This window comes from Mauremys mutica, chromosome 1 (assembly GCF_020497125.1).
Source record: "Mauremys mutica isolate MM-2020 ecotype Southern chromosome 1, ASM2049712v1, whole genome shotgun sequence".
In the NCBI taxonomy this organism is placed as follows: Eukaryota; Metazoa; Chordata; order Testudines; family Geoemydidae; genus Mauremys; species Mauremys mutica.
This window is the reverse complement of record NC_059072.1, coordinates 320,129,162-320,152,800: the sequence shown is the minus strand read 5'-3', so window position 1 is coordinate 320,152,800 and position 23,639 is coordinate 320,129,162. Positions and strand designations below refer to the sequence as shown.

General features: G+C 47.2%; 1 long non-coding RNA gene across 4 annotated transcripts in view; it reads right to left on the bottom strand.

The window, feature by feature from the left end:
* LOC123361958 overlaps positions 1–23,639 on the bottom strand; it is a 117,365-nt gene that overhangs the window by 77,354 nt on the left and 16,372 nt on the right. The window contains exons 3-5 of one of the 4 annotated variants that reach the window (XR_006576296.1): positions 22,647–22,949; positions 12,374–12,595; positions 12,096–12,232 (exon numbers count right to left, since the gene is read on the bottom strand). The exons of 2 other annotated variants lie outside the window; for them this stretch is intronic. This is a non-coding gene — a long non-coding RNA (uncharacterized LOC123361958). Of the gene's footprint in view, positions 1–12,095; positions 12,233–12,373; positions 12,596–22,646; positions 22,950–23,639 lie in introns of those variants that run through there. One more of the 4 variants, XR_006576297.1, reaches the window with a different exon arrangement.

Genomic DNA, 23,639 nt, shown 5'->3' with positions numbered 1-23,639 from the left:
ACGCACACTCCCTCTCTCTCTCTCCTCTTCCTTGTTTTATGACCCTCATGTGTTGTGTTCTGTTATATAGAGATTGTGAGCTCTTCGGGGAAAGATTGTGGTTTAATATGTTTCAGTGAGTCCGCTAACATCTTTTGGGATGCTTGAGATGAAGAACGTCCGTTTTATTGTATTGTGTGACATGGTTTCTTGTACTGATATCACTTTATCCATTATCTCAATACCTTAACATCTCTGTTGACTTGATTGAATTGACTTAAAATTTGCAAAGATTATTTGCCCAGTGTAGTATCAGTTCAATATCTGATGCATTTTCTATCTGGGGATTAACTCGTATACCTAGAGTGGTTAGACTAGATGACTTCAATGACTTTCCATATCTAACTTCTGTGACTGATCGTATCAGAACGTCTCCAGACACTTTCTTGTCATCATAACTTAACATATAAAATGATCTCCATAGACTTGCATGTAGATCATTCTCTCATTTAATCTTGACAGCATAATGATGTCTCCAAAGATTTAAAGTGACAGTGAGGCTGTTGAGAGAGCATTCACTCCCATTAAGGTGAACTAGTGTAGTGAAAAGAAACAACTGAGTATTCTCTGCAGCTGTTTTCCAAGTATACCTCTACCCCGATATAACGTGACCCGATATAACACAAATTCGGATATAACGCGGTAAAGCAGTGCTCCGGGGGGGCGGGGCTGTGCACACCGGTGGATCAAAGCAAGTTTGATATAGTGCGGTTTCACCTATAATGCAGTAAGATTTTTTTGACTCCCGAGGACAGCGTTATATCGAGGTAGAGGTGTATGTGAACCATTTCTAATTTTAAATCTCTCTACCTTCAAGATACTAATAGCCATAAATCCATGGTAAAGCATAACTTCAAAATAGGCCACTTTAAATTAATTGGACCATCTGCACCTATGCATTAAAGATAAGGCACCCATAATCTGGTCTATTTAATCAAAATGACATGATCTGTTCTATCGAGGTTTCTATACCAAACTCACACTGAGCACCTTCCAGAAGTCTGTTAAGCAACATGACTCCCCATTTGTCACATGCTGGATCTAATTCCCTCCCCAGAGGGAAAAGTAAGTGCTGTGGGGTGTTTTATTTTGGTAGGTTAATTATGTATCTCATAAATATACTGTGACACTCTGTACCTGAAAGTAGCACCCTGGAACCCCCATATTCACCACTGTCGTATAATTGTTTTGTACAAAGTATGCCTTGTGAGGTATAATTTTAAGTCTTGATTTGTTGAACATTAATATCCTGTTGGATTGTATGCACACCTCTACCCCGATATAACACGACCTGATATAACACAAATTTGGATATAACGTGGTAAAGCAGTGCTCCGGGGGGGTGGGGCTGCACATTCTGGCGGATCAAAGCAAGTTTGATATAGTGCGGTTTCACCTATAATGCGGTAAGATTTTTTGGCTCCTGAGGACAGCTTTATATTGGGGTAGCGGTGTACTATCATTGTATGTGAAGTTATGAAGTACTGCTATATGTGCTATTGAAATATATCTATCTTTCTGTAGCTAATAAATCTGTTTTTATATTTTACCTAAAACAGTGGGTTTTTCTGGTCAAAGTGCTTGGGAAATCTCAGATTACAAAGGCTAGTGTATGTCCACTCTACACTGAGGAAGTGGCAAATTACTTACTGAACTTGCACTGCCCAAGGGAGCCTTGGGCAGTGCAAGACGGTACAGTTCTGGGGTACAAGGCTGAGAGCTGGGGGGAACTGGCTGACAGGGCTGTCCCTAGCCATTCTGGGACCCTATGCAGCCCCCCACGGGGGGGGCAGGCCTCCACGGGGGCTGGCCCCAGGCTTCTGTGGTGGGGGTTGGCTTGGGGGGCTTGGGGGAACCACCCCCCAGTACTTACCGTGGCGCGGCTGGGTCTGGGTCACTGCACTTCCCGCTGCCAATGAGTGCAGGCCTGACCCTGCTGCAATCCTTAGGGGAGTGGGGGCGGGGAGAGCAGGGGCGGGGGCTTTGGGGAAAGGGTGGAGTGGGGGAGGAGCAGGGGTGGGGTGGAGGTGGGGCTGGGGCAGAGCAGGGATGGGAAGAGGCAGAGCAGGGGCGGGGGCCATGGGGAAGAGGCGGAGCAGGGGCTGGAGCAGCATGCAGCTGTGCAGGGTACCAGGAATCCAAGAGGACTCTTAGATGACAGACTGAATTGGCCTATTGTTGATTTGAACTTTAGATCAATGGACATTGCACTGTGGCTGCAAACTCTTCAGAATACTCTTCTCTGCCCACCAATATCACCACCGTTTTGCTCACAGTTGGCTGAAGTTGAACCCTTCATCTATCAGCTGATCTCATCCAAAGACTGTGTGATCTTGGTGGCAGTGGTGTGGATCATATGTGGTGAAAGATAGGTTGGGCTGTGTACTACCTACCTATTGATGGCACTCGCGTCCATGTTGTCTGACTGATTTTTACCTAGTCGTTGCACATAGATGTCTAAAAGGTCTGGAAAGAGAATTGACACTTGTGGGACCCCCCAAATGAGGAGTCTAGAGGTGGTAGAGGTGCAGCCAGTTTCCTATCACATGGGCATGTCCCTCTAGGAAGGACTCAAACCATTTTAGTGCATTACTTTGTACTAAAATGCCACCTGTCTCAGGTGATATGGCAGTATTTCATGGTCAACAGCATTGAATTCTACAGAGAGGAGTAAGAGAATGAGAATGGGCATCTGGTCTCTATCCCTTGACAGGAGGAGATCATCACTAAAGCTGTTTTGGTTCTGTAGCCTGGCCTGAATCCCTATTGTGCTGGGTCTAGAATGTTAGCTTCAGTTAGATGGGCCTATATGGCTCAGTTATATGCCAATGTGCCAGAAGGCTATGGGCCAATGTGGCATTCAGCTGGACAAAATGTAGATGTCCTTATATTATTGCCACTGTAGATGTTGAAGGGAGACTTTAGGGTTCTTCTATAATCAAACTGCAGCAGATAATTCTCCCTTGTAATTATTGGGTGTCCCAATTTAGTGCTTAAAACCTTCAGGTTACATTTCACTGGTGGTATCCTAAACAGACTTATGTAGTCTCTCACTTGCAGCTTGAGGAAAATAGTCTGGCAATATACAAATCCCCTGCCTCTTCACATTCTCCTTCAAGCAGCAGATAGTAGAATTCTATTTTAGAAAGACTAAAGGTCTGTAGGAGTAAATATTCAGTTTTGTAATCTTACCCAATCATCTTGCAGAGAGTTCACATAGGCAATGTTAATATGAATGCTGCACTTTGTAACTGAGTTCACAACTTTTAAAATCTGTTAGAAGCAGGGCCGGCTCTAGGGTTTTTGCCACCCCAAGCAGCAAAAAAAAAGGGGGGGAGCCGCGATCATGATCTGCAGCTCTACCGCCACCGCTTCAGTCTTCGGTGGCAATTCGGCAGCTGGTCCTTCGCTCCGACAGGGAGTGAGGGACCCACTGCCAAATTGCCGTCGAAGACCCAGACGTGCCGCCCCTTACCATTGGCCGCCCCAAGCAGCTGCTTGCTGGACTGGTGCCTGGAGCCAGCTCTGGTTAGAAGGTCTATCGCTACATGTGCACACACACATTCCTGAATATGAACACAGAGTAGTAATTATGAAAGTAAAAATTTGATCTGAAAATCTTTTAGGTTTTTTCATCTCCATAAAACTATTTGTAAGCTATTTCCTAGCCCTGCCACTAGATTGGGGTGGGAAAATGACAGCCCATGGGTAGGATCCAGCCTGCGGAATTGCCACCGCCATGGGGCTAAGGCAGGGTCCTTGGCTGCCCTGGCCCTGCACCACTCCCAAAAGTGGCCGGCACCACGTCCCTGTGGCCCTTGGTGGGTGGGAGAAGGGGCCAAGGGCTCCGTGCACTGCCCTCACCTGCAGGCACCACCCCCCGCAGTTCCCATTGGCAGCAGTTCCCCGTTCGCAGCCAAATTAGAGCTTCAGGGGAGGTACCTGCAGGCGAAGGCCCTCTGCCCTCCCCTCCTCCAGGCTACTTCTGGGAGCAGCTCAGGGCCAGGGCAGGCAGGGAGCCTGCCTTAGCCACTCTTTGGGCTGCTGCCACCCCGGAGCCGCTCAAGGTAAGCGGCGCCAGGCTGGAACCCGAAACCCTCTTGCACCCCACACACCAGGCCCCTGCCCTGAGCCCCCTCGTACGCCCTGCACCCCTTCTGCATCCCCAACCAAAATTATCCTTGAACAGCTAAGGGCATATCTACACTGGCAGAGTTACATTGCCACTCAGAGAGCGCTGAAGGGAAACCGCTGTTGTGTTTGCACACTGTCAGCTGCCTGCACAATAGCATGTTCACACTTGCGGCACTTGCAGCAGTATTCGGAGCTGGGCACTCTGGGGAGTGCACTTCCTGGCCCCTGCTGTACACTCTTGGGGAGAGCGAGCACTGTAGGGGGGCCTGATCATCATTCCTGTCCCCACAGGATGTGATCATTATGGAAGATATCTCGCTGCTGAGGGTGAGCAGGGAATCAAGGGAGGGTCTTCTCCAAGACAGTGGCTTCCTCCCTGCTGTGTGCAGCAATAGTCCCCCCACCCCCACTCCCATGACGGCACAGCGGCGTGGGGAAGTTACTGTTAATGGGGAAAGAAACAAAGCAACTCTTCCAAAGAACCTGTGGCAGCGGATTCCCCAGTATCTCTATGAGAGTTTCCTGGAGATCTCTGAGGCAGATTCCCGTGAAGTGAGGAGGTCAATCAACAGCTTGTTCCACTGCTCCGACTAGGCATGTGATGGGAGATGAGCCTGTTTTCTGCAACCCTCCTGCCCCCAACAACTTGCTTCATCAATTCCCAAAATCAGATCCACTTACCAGGGGCTTCCTCTCCTGTTTGCGCTGTGCCAAGCTCCGACCGCTGTGACTGGCTAGCCTCCTCCGGGGTAGAAAAGAGCTCCTGGCTGCACGCATCTCTGACCTCTGAGTCATCCTCTGCTTCTGGATCCCCCATCCCCTCCACATCCTCATCCAAGATTTCCTCTTCCTGGCTCTGTCCACTCTTGACTGGCATGTGAGCCACCGAAGTATCCACAGTGGTCTTCGCAGTGGAGGTGGGGTCACTGTCGAGTATCGCGTCCAGCTCTCTGTAGAACCAGCAGCTTGTGGGTGCAGCACTGGAGCGGCAGTTTGCCTCCTGTGCCTTGTAGTAGGCGTTCCTCAGCTTCTTCATTTTGACCCTGCACTGCAGTGTGTCCTGGTCCCTGCCCCTTTCTGTCATGCATTGTGAAATCTGTCTGTAGGTACCGTAATTCCTATAGCTGGAGCACAGCTGGGACTGGACAGCCTCCTCTCCCCAAATGCTGATGAGGTCCATCAGCTCAGTGTGGCTCCAAGCAGGGGATTGCCTGGTGCGTGGAGCAGGCATGGCCACCTGGAAAGATGCACTGAGACCACTGCACGCATCACCGAGAAAACAGGAAGGGGACTTTCAAAATTCCAAAGGAACTTACGGGGTGGGGTTGATGGTTGGTCACCTAAGGGCAGGATGGTAGAGTTCAAACCGATGACCAGAGAGGCGAGAACAGGCATTGTGGGATACCTCCGAGAGGCCAATCACAATGCTGTAATCAACCCTGGTGTCTACACTGGTCCTGCAGCCCTGTACCTCCAGCGCAGAAAGCTGTACACCTTTCATTGGGGTGTTTGTTTATTTTTATTTATTTACAGTTCTGCAATTGTGCAGTTTCTGCACACTAAGTGGCCTGACGGTGTGTACACTTCAGGAGTTACAACACAGAAAGCTGCTTTACTGCGCAGAAACTTGCTAGTGTAGACAGGGCCTAAGACTCACTGCTATAATTGCAATCACTTGCAGCTCATATTAGCAGCACTCTCCACAGCACATTATCAGCAACGTTCATATCATATTACACACATTCTCACAATGACTCCCTTATGAATAAGAGTTTAACAATCAGAGATGCTGGCATCACATTAGCAACCTGTAAAGATTGCCTCAGTCCTCACATTTCAGGTTGATTTGTTTGCTTACGTTAATATATTTATAATATCTCTCGTAGTATTATGTAGCTAGTAAAGAACCATGATGTCCCATTAGACTATTTTAAGCTGTGTTTTTTTCTAAGGCTTCCAGTTCCGTTTGTGCTTTTCAAAGTCAACCTAACTTTTAAGTGTAGACCAGGCCTTTTAACTTCCCCAGTCCTAAAATCCTACAGGCTCCTCTAAATTATGCTGATGGAGTCCCATAGGGCATCAGTTGGGTCACTATGCGCTCCCATCTCAGTCGCTTCCTGCCTTTGCAGACTTTCAGCACACTTCCTGAATGGGACGTGCAGGCCGGGGTGAGGGAGCAGGTGACATGGATTGGCAATGCTCTCCTTATGCCACCTGAGAGTTATCTTTACTCCAGCTTTTGAGCTGCTTTGCACTGTCTGAGCACATCCGAGTGGTGGAACAGGAGCCAATGATCTGTCTCCTGATGCTAATGTAGGGCGTGCCTTGGTAATTACTGCAAAGCAGGCTTGTTTGCCAGTAGTGGCAGATTCTATGATTTCCTCTCCGCATGGATACCAAACTCATTTGAAAGTACTGACAGTTGTGAAAATGACAAGCAGAAAACGTCTAGTTATATTTAGACACTTGTAACTCCCATTAGATACCAGTGGAATTTCACAACATATTTTTGAAGGGCAGGTTATTTTGATCTGTCTTGTAAGGCTTAAAGCTGCTGCTCTTTCAATGGCACTTACACTTTTTTGGTGTGCAGCCTTCTGTCAATAGAAGTACTTTCCCTCTCAACAGCCATCTGTTTTCTAATAATTATTCTCAGCCTGGCATAATCTCTTCTTTCAGGGTGCGTCATGATGGAAAAAACATTGTAAGAGTGTGGACTTCTCAGATTTTCCTGGCCACTGTATGGACTCAGCTGGTGGCTATTTCAATCAAGTTGGGACTACCTGACAGCCAGAAGAACCTGGGAGCCATACTGTAGCCACGACTGCTGCAAGGAGTCAGCTGGGAAGCATTTTTGTTTCTAGTGGGGAAGAAATGGGTTTATTTTTTCTTGTTCCCTTTTATAGGGCTAGATCTTTGTTTTCTGCAGCGTGGTTCACTGAGTACAGCAGAACCTCAAAGTTACGAACACCTCGGGGATGGAGATTGTTCATAACTCTGAACAAATCGTAATGATTCTTCCAAAAGTTTACAACTGAACATTGACTTAATACAGGGTTGAAACTTTACTATGCAGAAGAAAAATGCTGCTTTCCCTTTATTTATTTTTTTAGTAGTTTATGTCTAACACAGTACTGTACTTCATTTGCCTTTTTTTGTTGTTGTTGTTCTCTCTGCTGCCGCCTGATTGTGTACTTATGGTTCCAAATGAGGTGTCTTGTTGACTGGTCAGTTCGTAATGCTAGTGCTCATAATTCTACTGTACTTCTAAGTTAAGGGAGAAGTTTGGAACGTGTGTGGTGCTTGTTCTAATTTTCTTTCAAGCGGGCCTTTTTGTTCTACACCCATTTGATCACCTTTATGTTACTAAAGAGGAGGTAGAAAGGAGAAGAGGAATGTGGTGTGGGTTTTTTTTAATATATATACACTTATCACCATTGATCTTACCACAAGCCCAACTGGTGTTAATGTGGGGCGTAGATAAATAAGTGTTTTTGTCAGTCTCTTTGGTGATCTCCCTTTAGCAGTATCTGCTATAGAAGCAGTTAAAAACTCAGTGTAAAGGTTCTTATAAGAAACTAGGTATGGTCTATGCTACAGGCCTATGTCAGTATAACTACATTGCTCAAAGGAATGAAAAATCCATACCCCTAAGCAATGTAGTTATACTGACCTTAACCTCCTGTGTAGATAGTGCTATGTCAATGGGAGAGTTTTTCCCATCCACAAAACTACTGCCTCTCAGGGAGGTGGATGAATGACATGGATGGGAGACCTCTTTCCCAAGCATCTTCACTTAAGTACAGCTGCACCAATGCAGCGTTTTAAGTGTAGACCTGCCCTGAGAAGTACCTTACTCAAAAAGTAAGTTCCATTGAAATCAGTGGAGCTACTCATGGTAAGTGATCCTAGGAGACCCCTTACTCATGAAGCCATACCCTGGAAACCTTGACAGCAGCATGAAGCACTTCAACAGGCTCAGCAGGTGCAGAATGACCATAGAATGTGCATTTGGCAGATTAAAGGGTTGCTGGTGCTGCCTTTTTGGCAGGTTAGACCTTTGTGAGGAAAATATTCCCATGGTCGTAGCAGCCTGCTGTGCTCTGCGAAACATTTGTGAAGCCAAGGGGGAAAAGTTTCCCCAAGGGTGGAGCATTAAGGTGGATCACCTGGAGGCTGATCTTGAGCAGCCAGACACCAGGGCTATTTGAGGGGCTCAACGGGGAGCTATTCAACTCAGAGAGGCTTTGAAGCAGCATTTTGATAATAAGCCCCAGTAATGTCTTTCTGTAATGCATTCAGCCAAGCATTGTTTATTTGCCAGCTTTAATGACCCCTGTAATGATTTATGCCTGAGTGTTACTAGTCTGCAAATGTGCTGATTGCCACTGTCTCAGAATTTCTGTTGCAACCACCTGGTGTAGGTCACAAAGACTCACTGAATTTGTAAGTCTAATTTTTTATTAAGCAGCAATACACAGATTTCCATTTCTTGCAGGGGACATGACAGAGTAGCACTCAAGTGAGGTGCTCACAGCTGTGTGTAAGTCCAGCTGTTAAGGAAAATGTCCCTAGAGGTGGAGTGCAAGGGGTACTGTGATGGGCCGGAAACGCGAGAGGATTGTGTGTTGGGTGTTTGGGGAAGGCCGTTCTGTATGGGCTGTTGGGGGAGTCGAGCATGCATGTGTTCTGCCTGCAGTGCAATCAAGGACCTCAGCATCCTGAGCTCCTCCATGAGCTTTATTATCCACTCTTAACCCTGTATTATCTGCTTCTGGCCCTGTCTCCTCTCCTGACTATCCATTTCTAGTTTCTCATTTATTTTGTGTCTCCCTGCTCTGCACTCACTAATTGGCCTGATCTGATGATTGCAGCACTTCACAAAACATATCCCCCTTATTCCTCCTCATTTGCCTCCTTATCTGATGGAGGCACTCCACTGGTGTGTAAGAGCTGGCCCTTAAGGGCACATCTGCAAATGCAAAAGAAGCAGCACATAGCCAGGATTGGGTGTACAATCAGTCTTGAATCATAAAAAGTTACATACACCTCTTTCTCACTTTCCCTTGGCAAGCATGCAGCATGGCAAGCACATTAAACATAGTGAGTTCAGCCCAGGGGCCTGGAGGGAGGTGCAAGATGGGACAAAGGGTCTAGGTGGATTCAGAGGGGATCACTACAAGCACCTAGAGACACTATTCTGAATACTGGCACCATTTTCCACAGATGGGGGTGATCGAAGCTGATATCTCACTACTGAGGGTAACTGAGGCTGCAACAGAATCAGACTGGGTCTATATGCTGGTTTGATTCCTCCACAAGTAATTGCAAATTGTCATGGCAAAGTTCCCTACAACAAGGGAAGAAATAAAGCAGCTCTGCCAAAGAACCTTCGGCAGAGGATTGCAGACTATCTGATGGAAAGTTTCCTCGAGATCTCTGTGGAGGATTCCTGGGAGATCTTGGTGTGCATTAACAAACTTTTTCTGCAGGCACCCCCACTGCATAGCTGCACATGGCCTCCCTTGCCTTCTGGTACACCTGCCTCAGCTCCTTGATTTTAGCATGGCACTGCTGCATGTTCCTTTCATGCCCCTTCTCATTCATGCCATGAGTAATCAAAGTTCCTATGGCTGGATTGTTGCCGTGACTGCACAGCCTCTTCTCCTCACAAATCCAGCACCTCTGGTATACTCCACGCGGGAGCGCGTTTGCTGTGGAAAGCCAGCATGGTCAGCTGGGAAGATCCACACTGAGCAATCAGGAAGTAGAATTTCAAAAATATACGGGGCTTTAAAGTGGGAGGGGCACATGCCAGTGTACCTGGCCTCAGGGCAGCAGAATAGAATCCGCTTACCAGAGCAGTCATGATGGGCATTGTGTGACACCTCCTGGAGGCCACTTAAGGTGACATAAGCAAGTGCAGTGTTTACACTGACGCTGCGTCGGTCTAACTTTGTTGCAAAAAGCTCTATGTCGCTTGTCGAGGTGACCTTATGTTGGTGTAGCGGGAGAGATACGTTGGCAGGGGAAGCATTGTTGTGAGTACATCTCCACTGGTTTGTCGACGAAACCTGACTTTTGTCGACAAAACTGTGTAGTGTAGACAAGGCCTAGGACTTTAGATTAGGGGCAATTCTCCTTGCTTGACTCCCATGAACATTCCCATTGTCCCAAATGGTGTGATCTATGAGTAAGCTAAAAAGAAGTTGGTCCCTACAGAGTAAGAGCATTTTTAAAAAATGAGGGATATTTTGAATGTGATGCTCCATACTTCCCTATGTATGTGACTTTTTAAATTTCTCTCTGGAGAGCGAGAATATTTGTGCACAAAAATGTTATCTGTTATGAGTGCTGTGTGACTGCTAGTTCTCCAGACTTTGACTCTTTATCTAATATTAGCTTTAGTGTATCTATTAGATTTTCAGTCTGCTTGTGTAGGTTTCTGTCTGTCAAGTAGAAAAGCAGCCAAGTATGCCAGATTTTTAAGAGAACTTTTGCTACTTCTAGTGGTACAGGTGTGAAGTGTGACCTGGATACCTCAAAAGAAGTCAAGATAAGAAAAAGCAAATACTGATGGAATGAAGTCTGATGGGTTTTGCACTATATTTACTTGTATTTTTAACTGCAAAACTCCAGCATAAATGCCTACTCCTTCCTCTGAAGTATCTAGGATGGGCCACTGTCTGAGACAGGCTACTGAACTAGATGGACCTCGGGTCTGATCCAGCCTGATAATTCCTGTATTACTATTTATTGTTAAACATGCAGGAATGGGAAACTGAGGGGGAGGAGGGGTGAATCCAGCAAGCATTCTCCTCTCAAATACAATTCCAATCTTGCATGTCAGATAGCAGTGGTGAGTGCTCTCAAGTGGTGGAACATGGTAATAGCATCCATTTTTAATCACTATTAAAAGATTCTCTCTTAGGCTCTATCCAGCTCTCTCTTTTCCCTGAACCACTCCCCTCAAAAGATGGTCTTAACTTACTACTTTTTCCCAAAGCAGGTTTTCCAACAAGAAAACAAATATCAGAAGGGATTCTGAAAGCTTGTCCTCTGTCTCCTTGCCATTATAAAACTATATTTTGAAGTATGAGTTTGGAAAACTTGATCTAGCTTGAGAAAGAACCACACTCTGTTCTTTTAGTTTTACCTATAAACTGAGCAGTGGTATTTAGATGTCAGTGGTGACTCATACAGTCATGGCTTATTCTCCCTCTAGTCTATTTGCATACTTCAGTCCCATTGGATGAAATGAGTCAGCAAATGGAACTTCTGGCCTTGGGTGCTTTGACAAAGTTGTGGTTGTGGGGGGTTAATACTGGAAAAGAGGGGACTGCTTCTGATCATAAGTTGTATTGGCTGAGTAGGAGTGAGGCTGGAAATTTGCATTGTGCCTCCCTCCACACCAGTGGTCCCCAACCTTTTCAGGGTGGCGGGCGCTGGACGACGAGCCACCGTGGCCGGCGGACAAGCATCCACTGAAATGCCACCAAGAAGCAGCAACGTCAAGAGGCATCGTCACCAAAATGCCACCGAAAATCAGCGGCATTTCGGCGGCGACACCTCTTGATGACGCCGCTTTTCGGTGGCATATTGGCAGATGCTTGTCCGCCACCCAGTATGTGGGTGCATATAGATGCCCCAGCGGGTGCAGTGTTGGGGACCTCTGCTCCACACCATGCCTGGTTCAACCAAGATAATTTACCTTTGTCCAGTCAAAAACTGTTTTACTTAATGTACAATAAACTACAGGAAGATTCACCTGCAGTACCATTAAACCAACTTTATTCAGCTATCAGTAAAATGTCGGGATCATCCCATTAACCTTGGCAATAGTTGACATCTGTTTCCACTCATTTAGACAAGTGATCTCTACAGGCAGCAGGTCCTAGCCTAATAAAAGGCGCAGCCTCCACTGGAAGCTCGCTACAAGGGAGATGCCGTAGAAGAACTCGGACAATGCTGATTTATTCCTGCTTTTTTCCACTTTTTTTGTAGCATAATGTATTCACTATTACTAACTTGAATTATCTTCTCTCCATCCTGGCCTCCCCTATGGTATGGAGAGAAAACTGATGTGTCAGTTCTGGAGTAATGCACTTGCAATGATATCTCAAGAAGCAATTGGTCATAATCTGGCCTTTATGATTATTTCTTTTCACTCATTTTGGGATAAAATTACTTTTGTACTTACCAGTGTGACTCCTGTGTAAAATACTCCTTTCATGCCCATGGGTTTCATCTTTGATTGGCCAAGTAATTGTGTGTGTTACTCTCTGATGCAGACTTCAGCACAGTTGACACTGCCTTTGTTTTCTCAAGTCTAGACAACTGCAGCATTGTAGCCATAATGGTGCAATGCCACAGAAATCAGCAGGGCGTGTTGCCCCCAAATGATGATGGGGGTACAGAAGACCTGTACAGTACAAAGATCCAGACAACATGAAACATGCAAAAAAGGGGTAAAGGCTTGGATGAATCTTGGCAACATCTCTTTCTTCTCTACAAGCACAGAACAGCACCAGTGAACTGGGCCTTAAATCCCCAGGTCTGTATAAGCCATGTGGCCCAGAGTCCTAGAAAGTTGGGAATTTGCTATTGACACCTGTTGGTGAACAGGGAAAATAGCATCCCAGAGTCAGATGGCCAGAAGCTGCACAGAGGAGGGAGCTCTCTGACTGCATCTGTTGGTGAGCAAGGGCAAAATGACTGACTGAGCCAGGTCTCCTTTCCATTTCTGTTTGTGACAATATAAGTCATTTTGGTAAAAGTTAAGTTTGACGTTTAGGGGTGATGAAACTTCTGGGAAACTTTATCCCTTCTGGGAAACTAAAGGATCAGTGAACGGCACTAAATGTGCCTGGAGTGAGCGGTCACCCTGACCAAAACCATAGTCTAACACAGCAGGGTAAGGGAAGCTGGATAAGGCTAAAGGGAGGAGGACTGGAAAGGGGATCCTGCTGGGTTTGCCTTCCTGGTGACAAAGATCCTGTAAAGGGTTTTATTTCCTTTAGCCGTCTCTGAAGACTCAGCACAGAGCAGAGGTGATTTTCAAGGTGACAGATAGAGAGAACAGCAGCCTAGCAGAGGGACACTGCTGCTGGCCTTTCTACCCAGCATCAAAGCGGTAATCGCTTCAGCTGGCTTAGGTAGTAGAGTTACTGGAGCAGCCCAGGCAGCCCTTCCCTTAGGGGCTGGAGACTGACTTGCCTGAATTGTGGACACCAACAATCCTGGACAACAAACAGGGAGTGGGAAGCAAGGGAGGAGGAAAGTGACTAATGCCAGAACACATTGCCTCATTAGCCACTCTCAACCATGAGGGGAGGATTAATCTTAAAACCATTGCCAAGACACTCTGTGCAATGGAAATGCTGCCTAATAGATTCTGATTGGTGGCTTTCCCAAGTCTATTCTGTTGCCCCCCATCCCTCCCCACAATAAAGTCCTTTAAACAAATAAATAAATAATCCTGGACGTGGGATTACATCTGTCTTAGTCAGTGAACTTTATGTAATGACTAAGGACTTGTCTACTTGGGTGTGGGGAGGAAGCCTGCAGAAGCTGTTGCACACTCGTTAGTGCTCACTAGTTAGTCCAAACTAACTCCTTGTATGGACATGCTTCCTGCACCCTTATACTATGTCTACACTATGGCACTACAGCATTAGGTAGCTGTACTGCTGTAGTGCTGCCATGCAGATGGTTCCTGCATCAATGGAAGAGGTTATTCCATCAATTTACTTAATCTGTCTCTCCGAGAGAATCCTTCCATTGATCTAGCTACATCTATGCATGAGGTTAAGTCAACCTAATGGCCCTCGGCAATATAGCTACGTTGATCTAATTTTTAAGTGTAGACCTGGCCTAAGAGTGCCTCTGTGTGCATTAGCCTGGAAGTGTATTAAGATAAACCACCGGAGGGCACCTTTAATGCACAGTAAGGCCTTGTCTACACTACAAGACTATTTCGAATCTACTTAAGTCGAATTTGTGGATTCGACCTTATGAAGTCGAATTTGTGTATCCACAGTAAATACACTAATTCAAATTTCTGAGTCCACAGTAACGGGGCTGGCGTCAACTTTGGAAGCAGTGCACTGTGGGAAGCTATCCCACAGTTCCCGCAGTCCCCGCTGCCCATTGGAATGCTGGGTAGAGCTCCCAATGCCTCCTGGGGGAAAAATGTGTCGAGGGTGCTTTTGGGTAACTGTTGTCATTGAACCGTCAATAACGCCCTCCCTCCCTGAAAGCTCCGGCGGGAAATCTGTTTGCGCCCTTCTCTGGTCGGTTACAGCGCGGACGCCACAGCACTGCGAGCATGGAGCCCGCTGCGATCATCGCTGCACTTACGGCCGTTGTCAACTCCTCGCACCTTATCGTCCACCTCTTCCACAGTCAGCTGCTGAGAAATCGGGCGAGGAGGCTCCGGCAGCGCGGTGAGGACAGGAATTCACAGAGTGGCGCAGACCTCTCACAAAGCAGGGTACGCCGCGCCGTGGAGATCATGGTGGCAATGGGTCAAGTTCATGGTGTGGAACGGCGATTCTGGGCCCGGGAAACAAGCACGGACTGGTGGGACCGCATAGTGCTGCAGGTCTGGGATGAATCACAGTGGCTGCGAAACTTCAGGATGCGTAAGGGCACTTTCCTTGAACTCTGTGACTTGCTGTCCCCTGCCCTGAAGCGCCAGGACACCCGGATGCGAGCAGCCCTGAGTGTGCAGAAGCGAGTGGCCATAGCCCTCTGGAAACTTGCAACGCCAGACAGCTACCGGTCAGTAGCGAACCACTTTGGCGTCGGCAAATCTACCGTGGGGGTTGCTGTGATTGAAGTAGCCCACGCAATCGTTGAGCAACTTCTCTCAAAGGTAGTGACTCTGGGAAACGTCCAGGACATCATAGATGGCTTCGCCGCGATGGGATTCCCAAACTGCGGTGGGGCTATAGATGGGACTCACATCCCTATCCTGGCACCAGCCCACCAGGCCAGCGAGAACATTAACCGAAAGGGCTACTTTTCAATGGTGCTGCAAGCACTGGTAGACCATAGGGGACGTTTTACCAACATCTTCGTTGGGTGGGCGGGCAAGGTTCATGACGCGCGTGTGTTCAGGAACTCTGGTCTGTTTAGACGCCTCCAGGCAGGTACTTTCTTCCCGGACCACAAACTAACGGTTGGGGATGTGCAGATTCCTACAGTGATCCTCGGGGACCCAGCCTACCAGCTAATGCTCTGGCTCATGAAGCCCTATACAGGCGCCTTGGACAGAGAGAAGGAACTCTTCAACTACCAGCTGAGCAAGTGCAGAATGGTGGTGGAGTGTGCTTTCGGACGTCTCAAGGGGAGATGGCGGAGCTTACTGACTCGCTCGACATCAGCGAAAAGAATATCCCCGTAGTTATTGCTGCTTGCTGTGTGCTACACAATCTCTGTGAGAGCAAGGGCGAGACCTTTTTGTCCGGATGGGAGGTTGAGGCAAATCGCCTGGCTGCAGTTTACGCTCAGCCAGACACCCGTGCCGAGAGAATATCCCAGCGGGAAGCGCTGTGTATCCGGGAGGCTTTGAAAGCAAGTTTCCTCGGAGAGCAGGGTAACCTATGACTCTCCACTTGCTTTCAAGAGAAACTGACCCTGGGCCTGTGTCTGTATGTGTCGATTTCGATCTGCGGTTACATACCCCGTTCTCCAAGTTTCCCCCACTTCCAAAGCACGTTTTTAAAGCAAATTAATTGTTACACTCATTATTAATAAATCTTTGTTTTACTTTGCATTTCTGTTCAGGTGTTGAAACATGGACGCATACTGTGCTGGGCACGGTGTGCACTGATGTACAGACCGCTTGTTCCATAGAGGAATGACATCCTCCTGCTCCTACATAGGTCTCTGGGGACGGTTGCAAGTGGTTGTGCATGAAGGGGAGGGATTGCAGGAAGGGGTGGGTTTGCAGGAAGGGGCGAGTGGTGCCTTCTTTGGATAGGGGTTTGGATGACGGCAGTGGGCTGCGGGTTTGGGCGTAGGAAGGGGTGAGGGGTGTGGGGGGAAGGGTGAGTATCTGTCCGTGGATGAGGGCTCTTGTTGGGGCTCAGGGCAGCGGAGAGGCTCGGTGCTACGGTGGAAGTGCATGGTAAGGGCAGCGTGCCTTAACATTAAGGGGGTGGCAGGCGCTAGGACCCTGGACAAGCATACACATCACAGAATGACCCGGGGCAGCATACACCACACAGAGTGACCCTGGTGCCTACTGACTGCAGTGTGTGTGTGCCCTGCAGTTGATCATGCCCCCAAGTCTGTACCCTGGTAATGTAGGCTATACCGTGCAATTATAAATCCCCTCCCCCCCCCATACACAAAAAAATCCTCTGACACGAAAGACGTGACCGAAACAGTGAATAACAGCAAACAGCTTTTAATAATCTAATACACAGTGGGGGGATGAAACTTGGATTTGGGACTGGGTGAGCCTGTAAGGGAAGCACTTCTACAAATGTATAGCGTGAGAGGTGTGTGGTACATTAGCGCTATGCAGTGGTGCAGTGACAGTTCTCACGGCCCCTACCGCCCCTCCGTCTTGTACTTTTGGGTGGGGGGGGCAGGACTTCTTGGCGGGGGAGGGCGGTTGCAGATACACTGCAGTGGGGCTCTGTCCTCCTGCCTGCGGTCCTGCAGAACATCAACAAGGCGCCGGAGCGTGTCCGTTTGGTCCCTCATTAGGCCAAGCAGCGTTTGAGTCGCCTGCTGGTCTTCCTGCCGCCAGCTATCCTCCTGTTCGATGTGTGTGTGATGCTGTTGACATAGGGTCTCCCTCCACTGTCTCTGCTCTGCCGCCTCGGCTCTGGAGCAGGCCATCAGTTCCGCAAACATCTCGTCCCTAGTCTTTTTCTTTCGCCGCCTAATCTGCGCCAGCCTCTGCGAGGGGGATGCCGGGGCAGTCCGGGAAAGAGCCGAAGCTGTGTGATGGGAAAAGTAACTGATTTCCTTGAACAGATACATGTTTGCGAACAGTGAACACAGTCTAGTCAGTTTCTCTGAACAAGACCATACAGGGCAACAAGTCTCACGAGATCTCAGGACAAGTTCGAGATTTCGGAATACGCTCTCATTGGCTGCGGCATTGCACAGGAGAGCGGACAAGTGGGGAGAGACAGCTGAATCCGTCTAGCAGACAGTCCTGGTAAGCCTTACAGTACATTCTGCTTATCAGTTAATGGATAGCTGTGCCCTCCCGCTAAAGGCAATCTGGAAATCATATACTCTGACCCTTTTCCAGCCACTCCCGCCAGTGCACGGGAAAGATCAATGTATGCTTTTCCTATGTGGCCTACAACACGTGGCTGTTAAGCGAGGGTCATTGTTATGCAAAGTAAAAGTCAACCATTCACAACAGTAACAATACACTAATTGCCCTAATTAGATGCTGCATTTCATGAACGAGATCACCCTGATGCGGGTCCCTCGGAGTCACAAAGAGCGGATGCTAAGGGAAGCCCTGCAGAGACCAGGACCATATGCGGCCATGCTTCTGGAGGCGATGATTCCCATCTACATAAGGATGTCCTGGCGCGGAAGAGTGTGCTTCCACGGAGCACCCAACAAGGCACCTCTCCCCAGGAACCTCCTGCGGAGGCTTTTCGAGGACCTAAATGAGACCTTTCTTGAATTGTCCCTGGAGGATTATTGTTCAATCCCTATATGTGTGGACCTACTTTTCATATAGTTTTTCATTGAAAATTTTATATATAGCATTTCTATTTTTTTATACCTGTTTTATAAAAAATAAATGTTTACATGTTTATAGCACTTACCGCCTGATCCTTCCCCTGATTCAGAGTCCGGGTTAACGGCCAGGGAGGGTTGGTAGGGGATCTCTGTGAGGGTGATGAAGAGATCCTGGCTGTCAGGGAAAGCGGTTTTGTGTTCGCTGTCGCCTGCGCCGTCCTCCACAGACCCTTCCTCATCTTCCCCATCGGCGAACATCGAGGAGGAACTGTCCAGGTTCACTATGCCATCCACTGAGTCCACGGTCACTGGTGGGGCAGTGGTGGCAGACCCACCTAGAATGGCATGCAGTGCCTCGTAGAAGCGGCATGTCTGGGGCCGGGCTCCGGAGCGTCCGTTTGCCGCTCTGACTTTTTGGTAGCCTTGTCTCAGGTCCTTGATTTTCACGCGGCACTGCATTGCATCCCGGCTGTATCCTTTCTCTATCATTGATTTGGAGACCTTCTCGAAGGTCTTTGCATTCCGCTTGCTGGAGCGCAGCTCCGACAGCACAGACTCCTCGCCCCACACACCGATCAGATCCAGGACTTCCCGGTCTGTCCATGCTGGGGACCTCTTTCTATTCTTGGATTGGCCGGACTCCTCTGCTGGAGAGCTCTGCATCGTTGCAGGTGCTGTGGAGCTCGCCCCGATGTCCAGCCAGGACGTCAGATTCAAAGTGCCCAGACAGGAAAATGAATTCAAATTTTCCCGGGTCATTTCCTGTGTGGCTGGTCAGAGAATCCAAGCTCCGACTGCTGTCCAGAGCGTCAACAGAGTGGTGCACTGTGGGATAGCTCCCGGAGCTACTAAGTTCGATTTGCATCCACACCTAGCCTAATTCGAGCTAGCCATGTCGAATTTAGCATTACTCCACCTGTCGGGGTGGAGTACCGAATTCGAACTAAAGAGCCCTCTAGTTCGAATTAAATGGCTTCCTGGTGTGGACGGTTGAGCGGTTAGTTCGAATTAACGCTGCTAAATTCGAATTAAAGTCCTAGTGTAGACCAGGCCTAAGAGAGTCCAGACAGGGAATTAGTGCCAGGTAGTTAATACCCTTTAAAGTCACACCCTATCTTACCGTGCACTAACTTTGCTGTGTAGATAAGCCCCAAGTAGAGGATTTAGCTCTGTGTGTGTGTGTGTGTGCACGAGTGTGGTGTGATGCTGGCCTACCAGGTGCCAGTTCATGCAAAGGCCCCCATACCTCAATTGAATACTGACCAATACATAGCTGGAACCAGTTTGGCTCACCTATGTGTTAGTATTGCTGTAATAGGTACTAGAATGATAATGTGTTTAGGCCATATTGAATGCTTGTGAGTTGCTGCATGCATTAATCTCACTTACAACATCTGTATTCCATGTTGTAAAGTAATATTTGAGCATGCCTCTGTAACTCACCAGACAGGAGAGAATTACTGACTAGTGTGAAGTGCTTGTCTCCAGCAGAGGGGGTTATGTCCTGCCCAACACTATGGGGCCAGATGCACTGCATCCGAGGGTGCTAAAGGAGTTGGCGGATGTGATTACAGAGCCATTGGTCATTATCTTTGAAAACTCATGGCGATCGCGGGAGGTCTCGGATGACTGGAAAAAGGCTAATGTAGTGCCCATCTTTAAAAAAGGAAAGACAACCCCATGGACTTGTGCTTGTCCAGTTTTTCTAAATAGTCCCGAACCACTTCTTTCTCCACAGAGGGCTGGTCACCTCCTCCCAATACTGTGCTGCCCAGTGCAGCAGTCTAGGAGCTGACCTTGTTCATGAAGACATTCACTGTGGCTGACCAGAGACACTGAGCCTAGATCCACAAAGGGACTTAAATGTTGCACTCCTAACTTTTAGGCACCTCACCAGCCAGAGCACAGAGTTAGTTGCCCAGGATTTCTATACAAAGCATGGGGTGAAATAGGTGCCTTAGAATTGGGATCCACACAAGCCAGCAAGCTGAACAGAACCACCTAAGCTAGCCAACAGGAAATGCTGAGTGGGGTGTGGGCTACATCCTGCTCCCTTAGTGGGCTTAGCACCTAAATCTAGCTGGAGGGAGATGCGTAGGTCTGCTTGGAACCCTCTCCTTGAACTAAGAGGACCTAACTTTTAGCCCAGCTGTTGAGGCACTCACCCAGAATGTGGGAGCCCCAGGTTCAATTCACCATCCCCCGCCTATTGTGGTGCAGGGATTTGAGTTTGGGTCAGCCACCTCCCAGGTCCATGCCCTAACCAGTGGACTATAGCATCGTTCTCTTTCTGGTCTAATGTACGTTTCATTATTTCTACACAGTGGGACTGTTTCAACAGGAGAGATTGTGATATTTCATTGGGGGGAGGGCAGTTATAGCACTCTCTTAAGCGATGGTGTCGTGGGTTTCAATCCCTGCACCACATTAGGTAGAGGGGGGAATTGAATCTGGGTATCCTACAGCCCAGGTGAGTGCCCTGACCACTGGGCTAAAGGCTACAGGGGAGGCTGCCACCTCCTTGTTGTCCCATAGCCATTTTGTCTGGGTTTAGCTGTGCTGTGAGAATTTCTAAGCGATTAGGCCCCACAATTGAAATATGCAGGGGAATGTCTAGCTGAGGATCCCACAAGGGTGTAGGCACCCAGGGTCCTAGACTGAAGCAGCTGTGTGCATGCCCGCTGGCAGAAACTTAATGCCTGGGGATTCTAGATGCCTCCAGAGTTAGGTGGCAGTTGAGTAGGGGTTTTGAGGATCTCACTGGTGCCTAACTTGTACTTTTTGCTCAGATCCATAAAAGGATCTGGGTGTCTGAGTTCCTCTAGCATTTATAAAGTAATGCACTTTCAGTTTTAAAAAAAATACCCAAAACAGTCGGTGAAATCCTGGCTCTATTGAAATCTACAGATTTACCATTGATCTTGATAGGGCCAGGATTTCACCCACTGCGTCCTGGTATAGGGAGGATATTCCTGTAGGTCGTATTACTCTTCAAAGTCAGAAAAACTTGGTAACTCTACTGTTACCTATACAAAAAGTGCTACATTGACTTTTGAATGGTTAATATTGTATTTCAGTCTGACTACTAAGTCAATTTCCTTACACACACACACACACGATGATGATACAGATTCTGATAAGGCCTAACTCGAGATCAGAAGAATGTGTATTAATCAGTAAAGATGCTGTTCTGGGAGGGGGAAGACAGGAACAGCTATTGCCACGAAATATCAGAGGGGAGCATGAGGATGTAAATTTCAGTACAAAAAACCACTTTCCATTCTAACAGTAACCCAGGAAGATAGTAAACAGCTGCTACTAAAGTTAGACACTTTAAAATCAGCAGGTCCTGAAAACTTGCATCCAAAGAGCTGGCCAAGGAGATCTCGGAACTATTAATGTTGTTTTTTTCAGTAGAAACTTTGAACAACGGGGAAGTTCCAGAAGACTGGAAGAAAGCTAATGTGCCAATATTTAGAAGGGGTAAATGGGATGACCTGAGTAATTACAGATCTGTCCGTTTGACATAAATCCTGGGCAAATTAATGGAATGACTGATATGGGACTCGATCCTTAAAGAATTAAAGGGGGTAGTATAATTAATGGCAACAAGCAGTGCAATGCTGTGGCCAAAAGGGCTTGTGCAATCCTTGGGCTCTAATAAACAGTGGAATATTGAGGAGGAGTAAAGAGGTTCTATTACCTCTGTATGTGGCAATGGTTTGACTGCTACTGGGTATTGTGTCCTGTTCTGGTGTTAGCAGTTCAAGAAGGATGTTGATAAATTGGAGACGGTTCAGAGAAGAGCCACGATAATTATTAAAGGATTAGAAAATATGCCTTAGAGTGACAGACTCAAGGAACTCAATCTATTTAGCTTAACAAAGATAAATTTAAGCAGTAACTTGATCAGTTTATAAGTACCTACATGGGGAACAGCAATTTGATACTAGAGGGCTCTTCAGTCTAGCTGATAAAAGTATGACAAGAGCAAGTGGCTGGAAGTTGAAGATAGACAAAGCTGCCCTTCAGAAATCTTTGTATAGACCTGATGATGTAGAGGGGGAGGGTCTGCCCTGGTCACTTTGTGAATTAGCTCCTCAGAGGAGTCCTGAGGTAGAGAATGTGGAAACCCAGGAAAAGGTTGAGAAGAAAATAAAGCTAGTCTAAGGCCATGGGGAAGAGTATGCATGATTAAAGCCAAAGGGATAAAGGAGGAAAAGACCAGGCCTAAAATCAAAAGGAAGAAAAAGGTTAAGGCTGGAGTCAGAGAACAAGGAGATGAAAAATGAGAATAAGGCCATGGCTAGAGAAAACAGAGGTAGGGAGGGGGATGAAAAAAGTAAAGATTCTGAGCAGCAAGAAGCATAATAGATTAATAGACATCCAGCAATAGGGGTAGCAGAATAATCCTGTCAACAGGCTCAGGTACTCTACCTCCATTAAAGTTTATACTCAGGCTTCACTGGGATCTTCAGAATGTGAAGTGTTTCTGAAGCTAGAAGTGGGGAGATGTATTTGTTGCTCTTTAAAGGTTAATATTGTTGTAAATTTTATTATGCCTGGAAGTAGTGTGGACTGTGTCTAATTCTGGGTTATCACTAATAAAGCAGTTATTTCAGTAATCACACATGCCTTTCTTTGCTCCCTGCTGGCATTACACACACCACTAAACAATGCTTTCCTCTGATCTCCGCATATACACATTTTCTGTCTCCTATCTCTAGTTCATGTCCTTCATTACTCACCATCTCCCACTGCTTCTGCTGGCCTTTCCAGGACCTGCAGTCCCTGTTCTTAACCACTGTGTCCCCCACTTCCAGCTCACTCATCCCTCCATTCCATTCTCTCCTACATCCTTGGCTTCTTGTCTTCCACCACAATGTGCACTCCACTAAGCTGGCTTACTCCAAACATCCATTTCTTCTGCTCCTCTTGGGTCCAAGGAAGAGGACCCTGGGACCTGAAAATAGGCTGTGAAATCTTTGGATTTTTTTTGAGACTTTGCTTCCTCTTTGGACTTGTTCAGACCCTTCCCAGAGGAGCTGAGTCTGTGAAGCAAAAAATAAGCAAGTATAGTTTTAAAACCAGTCCCCACATTCCCTTTCTGCAGATAGATATCATGACACCCCTATGACAGACTGTATCCCTATGCTTGCCCCTTTTATAGGACTATGATAAAACTTGTACAAAGTATGCTTTGTGAGGTATCACAATTTGCTGATCATTATTGTCCTGGAAAAATGTGTGGCAGCATTGCATGTAAAGATATAAAATTGTACTATGTGGTTTTACTAAGGAATGTTCCAAGTTCCCCAGAGATGAAAGGCTAGCCAACATCTCAGGCAGGTGTCGAAATCAAATGGACCATCAGCTGGTTAAGTGGCCATTCTTTGGCAGGAAAGAGGGTGTGGGCAAAACATTTACATCTTGACAAAGAAACAGTGGTGGGTTCCTGTTCACACAAACTTTGTCTCCTGAACCCCAGCTAGAGATGATTCTTTAAGAAGAGAAAAACTAAAAGGAAGAATACATGCCCCAAATTATCTATCCCTTTCTCTCTACCCACAGCATTCACAACACCTGAAGAACAAAGGAAACCGCTTTGGACAGGGGGACGGATCCTGACTGAAAGGAATTCAGCCGGTAAGACTGATGAAATATGTAGTGAGAGAGACCTTTACTTTGCCTCTACTTAGCTTGTTAAGTTAGGCATTAGCTGGATTTTACTTTTCTTTTCC